Genomic DNA, 10,315 nt, shown 5'->3' with positions numbered 1-10,315 from the left:
GTTTTTGTTTTGTGATTATTGTATTTGTTTATGGTATGAATGTGATGAGTCATATTATTAGATTTATGTAAGGCGGGGACTAGTGTGGTGAATGTAGAGCCCTCTGTGTGGTGACATTTGTTTATATTTGTGAAGGCTGACCCGAAGGGCCACCAACCTTTTGCAGCCTTTCTTTCTAGGTAGACGTCTGAGTTGTTGCTAAGGGCGTTTTATGTGACTTCATCCTTTAATGGTTAAGACGGTTGGTGTGTATTATGACGAGGTAGAGACGAGTCCAGGTGGATGGCCCTTTTTATCAGATTTTTGATAATATGAGTATGCCTGGAAGGAAACTGGAGAAAAGATAATTTGTTTAATAACCTCAATATATAATATGTACATTTAGATAATACCCTTCTATGTTGGTCTTAATCAAAATATCACCAATAACGGGGTTTTGTTTGATATTCGGTAAGGTTGGGATATTATCGCAGTCGGATGAGGTACGTTCTAGGGTCTTTGAAGTTCTGTCAAAATTTGCTGGTGAGCTTTTATAATCATGTCCTAAATAATGTTATAATCAGTGTCTGCGGACAGTTTCTACAGGGATGGATACTGCGAGTCAAATTACAATTCTAGGACATGAAAATATACCCAGGTGATCCACTCGGTAACCTAATTACATGGCGGTTTGTTTATTAATTTTGCATGGGGGGAAAAATTTCAATCTATTGGTTTATGTTTTAGATGTTTAGAATAATATGTAAATAATTTGAACTTATGTAAAACCAACGAATATTTAATATACTATATTGTACATGTACTTACCTCCACTGTTATTGCATATTGATCTATGTGAGTTATGTACATTGTACAATGTAAATAATATTTACTGTTGTTGACGTTTAATGAATCTGTTATTCTGTTTCTACAAAACACAATAAACTTTTTAGTTTTATTTCGCTTAGGGACCATTATACAAGGACTTGTCAGTGATGTTATGAAATAAACACGAGATGCCACACATCGTACCATTTTCTTCTGTAGGAGCTATCGATTTAGATTTGGAACTTGTATACATATTGACTACGAGGATGTAGGGGAAGGAAATAATGACTAACTCTTACCTACCTAGTAGTGATAAACAAATCTTTCTATTATTGCTTATAAGCTAGGTTTGCAAATCTATTACTCACTGTTTATGCAATTTGGACCGACAAACTTGAAAGAAAATGCGCATACCACGGAAAACTTATGGAAAAGGCCCATAACCACTCGCATACATGGTCTCTATCTGCAAAATCAGTCGAAAAGCCAAATACAAAAAGAAACACTAGAAGTACAATTAACTAGGTAGGATTTATAATCTCGGTAAAAACACAATAATGAACCAGAAATAACAGGCATACTTTATTATGGATTATACAGGGAGTATGCTAGTGTTGTTGTGAATTCTGTAACATACCAAAGGCCCGCATTATGTGTCTTTTGAAGTAATTTTGTATTTCAATCGTGAATTACATTACAAAAATGATCTCCGTTCGCATACACAACTTAAGGTGTGTGAATATTTTTTTCTATTTAGATTGAAGCATAGATGTATTACCGACATCTTCTATATTTTTATTACATTAATTGCAACCTGGTCCTATTTTTTAATTTGCTGCGATAGGGTAATTCATTGTCGAATGATATCAACTCTTTAGTAAACATACATGAGTTGTGGAAAGGAAATCATGTTGTCTGGGGACAAGCAAGTCTTCAATGTTTCGTTATTATGTGGTACAACCTAAGCTTTCATCTGAGTAGTGGAAGGGTATAGTTGCTGAAAGTAATTGGCGGTCCACAATCTTTCTTGTTTCAAATGTATTAATCATGCGTCTTGTTTGTAATGGGGTGTATAATAATTGATAATATAACATTTTTTCGTTGAATTTTCGTTAGTTTCTGCGGGCTGAGAGATAATACTTGTTTAACGAACAATTATTAAACCTAGTCTGTCTTCTTAACTCAATTAAGAAACATGTTATTATCTTAGAGGAGGCCTGTGTAGATAATGAAACTTTGGTAGAACTAGAATCAATAAATCCACCAAAACACAAAAATATGTATTACAACTTCCATTTTCATTGAGTTTGCCTACTGTGTTACAATCTAGTATTAACGCCATCACTCGGATTACTTCACGGTCCAACACATTATCCAACAGATGTTTTCCATAATGGTCGGGGCTGTACAAACGTTGGCAGCTTAGCAGTAAAGATCTAATTGGAAAAAAAACCACTATGATATGCCATATCAAAATTATCAGAGTTAAATTATTTAGTGAAATGTCAGTATACACCATACGATTTGACCGTGAATGTACTTTATATGAAAATGGGTTATGATAGAATGTTATACACTAGCAAGAAAAGATAGGAAACTTTGCACTTGATATAGATTGTTATAGAATTTTTGGAAACATTAGTTTCCCCTATTGTAATTAACCATCCAATAAGGGAATTAGTCTGAACTTTTTACTTCTGAAAAAGAGCATTTGATTTATAAATTTTAAATATCTTGTCTTACGAAATTCTACTACATTCCGTTCTTTACCAGAATTCGCCAAACCGGATGACAGTGATAGTGTTATGAATTTTATTTATACATTATGATATCTTATCTTTAAAAATTCCACTATTATAATATTGAAGTTCATTTACCTAGAATTTGCCAAACACGACTGACAAAATTTATATTGTCTGTGACTATAATTGATTACGGCCCTTAATAAAAGCGTTTATAGTCCACTTATATTATGATACATTTTACTACTGTGTTATTCTTTTTTGTATATAATTTGGAGTGTTTCTCTCCACCGAAACATATTTAACAATCATAAGGTATATGTTTGTTAGATTGTCACATTTTGCACTGTTGACGGGTTTTAACGTTAGGTTAGTGTTGCTATCAAACAACAGTCAACATGTCACGAATGACAGTTTCTTAAGGACATCTCACATACTTTCCTGGTATCTATGTCACCATTCCATGCCACAGCACAGAGGAAGATATCGATTACCATACTATCAGTAAGAAGGGTCACCTCATATACAAGCAAAAACCAAATGATGTGAGATATCTGACAGTTAATAAAAAACAATATATTGATGGATATATAATATATTTTTTAATAAATGGAACTTGCTTGTCATATAGGTTATGTACCTGTTACTTCATGATCACTAAAAAAAATTGGGAATTTTTGATATTTTTTCTTCGTCCCTGTGAGGAGGGCTTTGGGGTTCTGATCGCCATGAAGTAGTGTAAAACGACTGGTTTGCCTTGAAAAAGTGCTAGCACACGAGCATTTGTGTCTTTTGAGTAGAGCCTTCGAACGAGAAACCAGTTGTAACATCCGAAGGAGAATTATAGGCGAAATGAATTAATTCTAATTTGTCATTTAAGTATCCACATATCGTCAAAAGTTAGGAATGACCAATTCACATGCTTGTGCTTCTCATACGCAGCTCGTTTATTCCCCTCTATAAACACCGTCTATCATCGCTACCACCGGAAATAGCTAGGACACTTGAAAGCGACAGCACAAAACACCGATAATTAAATCAATGTTTTTAGCTATATAAAATTAATATTGCTTGTCATTTCCTGGTTTAGGTGTTTCAACAATCTATATTAGATTCGTTAAAGTATAAACTTTGTTAAATTGGGATTCACCCATAAAATTATTTTGACATTATGTATGGTGTACATGGCGTGTACTTTCGGCGAGATGTTGAAATCTGAAAATAGTTTTATTTTTATTGCAAATATTCGGGCCTGGATGATCTTAATTGTATATTAACAGTAATGTATAATTGCTTTAATATTGTAAATCTAGACCGATTTAACAACATGATTTGTACTATAAATCCCGTTTTTAATACGTAATTTAGTCGTTTTGTGTACGGGGTATTGTCATTTCAAAATAACATGTGTACGGAGTAATAGCAAGTTTCAAAACATTTTAAAACGTGTTCGTTTTTCAGAAATTTGCTATTTAAAAAAAAAAACTTAATCATAGTTGGATTTACAATCACAAATAAAGCATATTGATTTGGTTTTGATGTAATTAGGTTCTTTCTAATTTACCAGTATAACAAAATATAGCAATATCATTTACATTAACATAACCTTTTCGGCCCCATTGAGCTTCTTGAAAATCTCAAAACATCCAGCCATTGTCCCATCTAAATGATTTTTCATACCCATTACAACAATTACAAAATGATTGTAGAAATTAATGCCTATTTATGGACGGACAACAGTACTGACAAACACTTACACCAAAACCCTTAACCCTGGGACTTCGAACGCCGACGCCAAAGTGATTCCATAAATCCCCTCTCTTCTAGAGCCAAAAATGGAAACTATTAAATGACATGATAATGGTTATTAGTGATGTTATACAAACAATTTGGACATCGATAAAATAAAATGCCGCTGTCGGTTTTGATTGTCAGGTTTTGACAAACCTGGGTTATAAAATACTTATTTTCATGCTTTCAAAATCTCATATTAATATTAATCATATCAATTTGGAAAATTAGTCATATCAGGGGACCATGGTATAATGTTTTAAACTTATATTTATGACACAAATACACTAACTAAACGTAGTTAAACTAAGGGAAACTAAGCATTAATTCGATGGTTCTGCCGTCAGCAAAGATGAACTGAAGGAGATTCGCTTGTTCGTCTTGTTGAATCGAAAAGACAACAAACGTTCATGTTAACCTTGAAAGTTAAAACGAGGGGAACGCAAATACTATCGTCAGAACAACATGTTACACTTTCACTTGACTGGTTCCTTCCACACTCTTTTAATAAGAAAATTACAATTACACTGTAACTATCAGTATTTCCAGAAAATATATCCACTGTAACACATATATGTACTGGGGAATTACAAGATCGCGTAAGTAAATATTAACAGTTTTGACTGCTTTTCCATAGTTACTGACTGATTTTGTCGTTTTACTGGACACCAACTTCGCTAGTACAAGGGTATTTATCAAAACTGAAATACCCTTTTCTTCGGGTATAATTGTTGTATTTCTCGCATTAGTGTAGATTACCTCTCCTTATCTCTGTCATGTATCGATACCATTGGCTTTTTGCGAAGTTGGTTTATAACGGACACCTTCGCCTGCCTCCTATGTAGCGAAGTTTCGGACACATAAACAGGAGCGTCAACATGAAAGCAAACACAAACCGAAACACTCAATTGAATGGGGTAAATATACATTAAATCATTGATACTATTACGCTATACTCCGTACACCACAATAAAGTTTTTAGCTATACTCCGTACACCTTCGCGAGTTATACTCCATACACTGATGTCTCATATAAAACGAATATCTAAAAATCATTGAAGAAACCAGGTTACAAACATTTTGTATTAATGAAAAATATATGTATATTCTTTTTATGTAAGAAAGGTGATTTGTGTTAAAATCACTATAATCATTTCAAAATAACGAAAATATGTGAGTAACCAAATTTTTTGGCAGGTACACACCACATATCTTCAAAGATTATTCAATAAAAAGACGCATTCAAATTCAACAAGATTTTACATTTAATTTAATTTCGAATGTTTTCTGAAACGACGAGACCAGGATACAGTCTGCATAATTGTGCTGTATAGTTTAAAAACAATGACTGAATCATCCTCTGTCATGCTGTATTTTTGAGCTGGTCGCTTTGAGTATAGCTATTTCCGGTTGTACGATGAAAGACGGTGATAAAAGCCTTGAAAAGTTCAAACTGTGTCATATGACCTATATAAGGCTACATAACTTTAAAACAGGATATAATAAGTATTGTGTGAGTATAACGGGAGTGCAACCCAAATGCTATTCCAAGGACGAAGATCGTACATGTATAACACATGCTAGGTGGAGTATATGACCAGGAGATATACCAGTGTAGTCACATTTATGCCGCCAAAAAGGGCCAGAGGACATTCTAATAACAAAGTACCCAAAAGCGGAGCATTGCTAAGTTTCGTATCGGGAGGTATTGAACAGCATTTCGGAACTACCGATCATGAACCAGTTTAGACTATCATGTCATTCTGTGGAAAGATGGCAATCTTGACAGTAAGCTCCTCAAAAACCGGATGAACAGTACTATGGTCTTCAATAAATGGCAATATTTTTCTATGTGCATAAAAAAGCTCGAAACGCCGACAGAGCATAAAAGATAGCCATCATTTAAACAAAAAACTGATGTATAATCGTGATATATGTGTCAAAAACGAACAGAAAAAAATCATATAAATGAATTTATTTTGTCTTTTGGATGTCCATAGCATAATCAGCCACTTTAAATTCCAATATAGGACACAGTGTCCCTGACTAATTTCGGGAACGCATGTTAATTATTTTAATATTTTGTCTGAAATTTAACTTGGAAAGAAGCTCCAACATATCAATGTTATAGTGGTGCAAAGTACGGAACTGAGAAGAAACTATGCTAAATTTGTCCTGCTCCATTGTATCATAGAGCAAATAAATGCATTCCATCTGAGGCGGTGGCATCTATAAAGGATTATCTGTAACATTTATTTGTATTAAAAAAATAGGTTACTAATTCTAGTGGAACATGGTCTCAACAGAGAGTGTCAAGGGATACCTTGGTGTGGTCATGCTTATCATCAACTGCTTATGTCTCAATTAAAACATTTTCTTCAGTTAATCATAGAAAATAAATTTGAAAAACGAATAAAATCTAACCTGTTCTTCTCGCGGCGTGTCATTTATAACTCTAATGGGCTATTACCAAGATTGGTGAACGTTTCTCGTAAGGTGCTATTCCCTGGTTTTTTTATATACCGTTGGTTCCATCAAAGATCAATATTTGGATTCAGTATAATGTCGGTAGGTCATGCAGTATTTCGTAAGAAGTATTGATCGAGTACTTTATTTGCATGTGTGTTATCTGCCCTTGTCTGACTTCCGTCGGTAAGGGTGGGCGTGGCTGGCTTCAGTCTATACTGCTATCATGGATCTGACAATGAAGTGGCTAACGATGTTAATCATATAATTGTATCTTCGAAACGAAATCAACAAAAGAAAGACGGAAATCTACGCTGACATGAAGCTTTCTAAAGTAAAAATTGTAAGTGCATTGTATCTCTGCTATACCATAATCGAGACTTGGGTTCCTTAGTACCAATGGTTTCTTGGGTTCCTAGTACCAATGGTTTCTGTGTCTAACATGATGGGGAACTTTTACCTCGAAGGGTCAAACAGATGTGTTAAGTATCTCTGCATGAAATGATATTTTTCTATCACACTCATATTTTATTGTACTCAAAGCTTGTGTGTAGACTCCAACTTGTTACTTAAGTTATGTTTAAGGCATTTCATAATAGCACCATTTCAAATACATTTTCGCTTAGCCTTCATTTTACAGTGCATAACATTTGGTTGAAAATAAATACAAGAAAAGAAGTTAAGCAGCCATTAGAAATATGAAATGATTACAACTTTCGAACCGTTAACGACTTAACGAAGGATTTTTGGTAGAATATTAATATTTGTAAGTTGAAACAGTGACTGTACTTGTTTACTGAGTTTTTAAATCCTGAGGGTCAGGTTATCTTATAGTTCACATTTAAGTGTGTTCATTTTTGGGTTAGCAAGATTAAGAGGCGCGACATGGGGAAACAGATTCATTGAATGAGAGAATTAGTATTTTAATGAGTTAAACATTAAATAAAAGTTCAGTGTACTTTAGATTCATGTGACTCAAAATACCAAGTAGGAAAATCTCAATATTTTATTGTCACGACTTTTGATATTTATTGTCACGACTTTTGATATTTATTGTCACGACTTTTGATATTTATTGTCACGACTATTGATACTCTGCTATCAGTGACGAAGCACATAGGTGGTTTCAGTATAGTTGCAATCGTATGCTTTATAGGTATTACCACACAATAAACATAGCATCTTTTATGACAGTTTGTGATGGTGAAAATTACAAGAAATACAACTTAAAGGTCCAATTCATTATATCAAAGTAAAACTACTTGTACAATGATTTAAGCTAAAACATATTAAAACATCATTGAAACTATTTATTTATCAATTGTTTACAGAAATCGATGAGTGTATGTTGCCATTGAATGCATTTGCTCATAGTTGTATGCTAAATGAAGATTTCATACGACTACTATCAATTGATGTATGGGTCGATGCATCATAACACTTTTTACATATTTAAAAAACGATTTTCTACAGTTAGTTAAAACTTTCCTCGCATAAATAGCCAAAGAAACATACATCTGTGTTTTTTATTCAGTAAATTTTCCTGTAATATTTTTGAGTAGTTTAGTAGCGTTATACGATCATTGTAATGTGGTATTTTAATGTCGTGCCGTTAAAATCTAAAGATATGAAAAGACATTGCTGCTTTCCCTGCACGTTCTTCCCGTAAAATAAGTAATGCAATTGAACATCTAGCGTGATCTGATTGTTCCAAGGTTCGTAATTTTAGACATGTAAGATTTAACTAATTTGTAAATCATTTAGGTCCACAGTACATAATGATCACAACAGGCAATGATCGGAGTTCATTTGCAATGTAAGAAGAATTTGTTTTGTCTCTGGAGTTCTGAAATCAATACGTCATATAGTAGGAAAGGGAGGGTTATATACATCAAGTTGTGCGCTGGTTACTGTCTGTTCCCCTTATGTGTAGTGCACTGAGACACCCATACACGTCTTTTGACTTTCTGCTGTGGATTTGGTTATTTTTTGTCGTGAAAAAAAGGTCACACTGCCTTTCGGGCCTAATATTTATAAAGAGTAGGATAGCGAGTATCGAAGTAGGAATGATATGATGACATAAACAAATTTTACAGCATATCAGAGAAATTGTCTAATTAACACATATAAAATAGTATTGTATGTAGAAAAATGGAAATGATCGTGAAAGCACTATATTCTGTCTTTTAGGTTGATATAGATGACATAGTTAGCATTATATTGAACATGAGTATATTAACACTACACCGTCTTTTCATTCCAGAGTGGATATATCCTATTGGCTGTACTTAGCGTGGTCTCAGTGATATTGGTGACGATGTATTTACGTTACACAATGCTAAACAATAAGTTTATCGTCAATGAAACACCAAGTTATAACAAATTCGTTATGGAAAATAGTTCTGAACATCACGTCCTGAAAACAAATATAAAGCGACACCTGGAGCAATCCTTACAGATGATGAATACAGATAAAAGTAGGAAGTACATTGTGTATGACTGCAGTCAGGCTAATCCAGGTGTTTGTGGTGGATGGTCTGACCGACTCTCTGGTATTCTCAGTACCTTAGTCATAGCCATCCTTACCAAACGGAATTTTCTCATCAAACATGATAAGCCATGTCTCCTCGGTGATTATCTAATCCCCACAAATCTTCTCGACTGGCGTTACAATAAGTCAATGCTTATCAATAAAACATTCTTATATCAGGACCTTAGTGCGCGCAAGTCGACAACACTGAGACCTTATCTGCGTGGAAAGTTGGATGTCACCTCGTATTTCAAACACGATGTCGACTTTCTACGAATCAATTGGGATTTCACGGAAGAATTCAGGAAAAAGACCTACCATTTGGGACTGAGATTCATTGGATGACGAAGTTACATTATGATGTCATATACGGACAATTATTTATGTCATTGTTTAAGCATGCCTTTGTTTTTCGATGCCTAGAACAAGTTTCGCACAAAAGAAGAAGAACTTCATAGCGTCGCTGCATTTACGTGTTGGGAGAGATATCCGGAATATGCCAGTAGATGATCCGAAGTAGCTTAAACTGAAGGCAGTTTGGGATTTTTTAAACAATCCTTAATAAATCTATTATGATTTTTTCGTTGCTTCAGATGCAGAACATGTTAAGAACATTGCTAGGAAACCGTTTTCGACCAATACATCATCGACAGTCCGGAAAAATAAACACATACTTGACAATCGAAACGGTTAATGACCCCAGTATGCTGGTTTCCTTAAAGCAACTTTTAGACTTTTACACATTACTGGACTGTGATGTTCTCATAACTTCCGTCAGTGGATTTTTATATATTTGCGGCATACCTCAGGGGGCACAGAATCAGTCTGTATTGTTTAGCAAGTGTGGAGGTCTATTACCGTGTAGCAGATACACTATCATGATATTTGCCCAGGGGAATTCTTAGCTCTGCTATATATCACATGTGGGAGAGGTATAACAAGCCAATATTTCCTAATCCTGAAATTGACTGGAAATTGA

General features: G+C 34.2%; 1 pseudogene; it reads left to right on the top strand.

Moving 5' to 3' along the window:
• Window positions 1–7,002: 7,002 nt before the first annotated feature.
• LOC138313254 (uncharacterized) lies at window positions 7,003–10,315 on the top strand (annotated as a pseudogene).

Source organism: Argopecten irradians, unplaced genomic scaffold, assembly GCF_041381155.1.
Source record: "Argopecten irradians isolate NY unplaced genomic scaffold, Ai_NY scaffold_0623, whole genome shotgun sequence".
Taxonomy (NCBI): Eukaryota; Metazoa; Mollusca; class Bivalvia; order Pectinida; family Pectinidae; genus Argopecten; species Argopecten irradians.
This window is presented reverse-complemented; position numbering and strand designations above follow the sequence as displayed.